We start from the raw sequence: 508 nt of genomic DNA, 5'->3' as shown, positions 1-508 counted from the left end.
TTTTTTGGAGGGGAAACTGGGAATGGAGAAATTTACATGTAAATAAAGAAAATTTAAAAAAAAAGAAAATGCAGTGTTCAGAGGACTTTGCAGGTATGATGGTATCTTTTCAACTCTGACCACATCAATAAATCCATATAGTGATGAGTCATAATATGATAGCATTATGGAGAGAATGGAGAAACTAAAATGTAGTACATGTTTGGAGGAGGTAGTCTATAAACATACTTTTGAAAGGCATACTTGTTTCTGTTACACCATCTTTCTCTCTCTTTGCTTCTTGGTTGCCATGAGGTGAATGTGTTTTATCCCCTACCATATATTTCTTTTGATGTGTAACTTCAGTGTGAGATCAGAAATGTAATGCCACGTGACCATGGACAAACATTAGAAACCACGATTAGAATGTTCCTTTCTTTCTTTTAAGTAGTTTACTTCAGCTATTTAGTCACAGAGTTGAAGAATTGAATAAAGAAGCTGACATCCCCCGGCATAGTAGCATACACTT

This window comes from Mastomys coucha, unplaced genomic scaffold, assembly GCF_008632895.1.
Source record: "Mastomys coucha isolate ucsf_1 unplaced genomic scaffold, UCSF_Mcou_1 pScaffold5, whole genome shotgun sequence".
NCBI classification, from domain to species: Eukaryota; Metazoa; Chordata; class Mammalia; order Rodentia; family Muridae; genus Mastomys; species Mastomys coucha.
The sequence above is the reverse complement of the archived record's forward strand: the minus strand, read 5'-3'. Positions refer to the sequence as shown.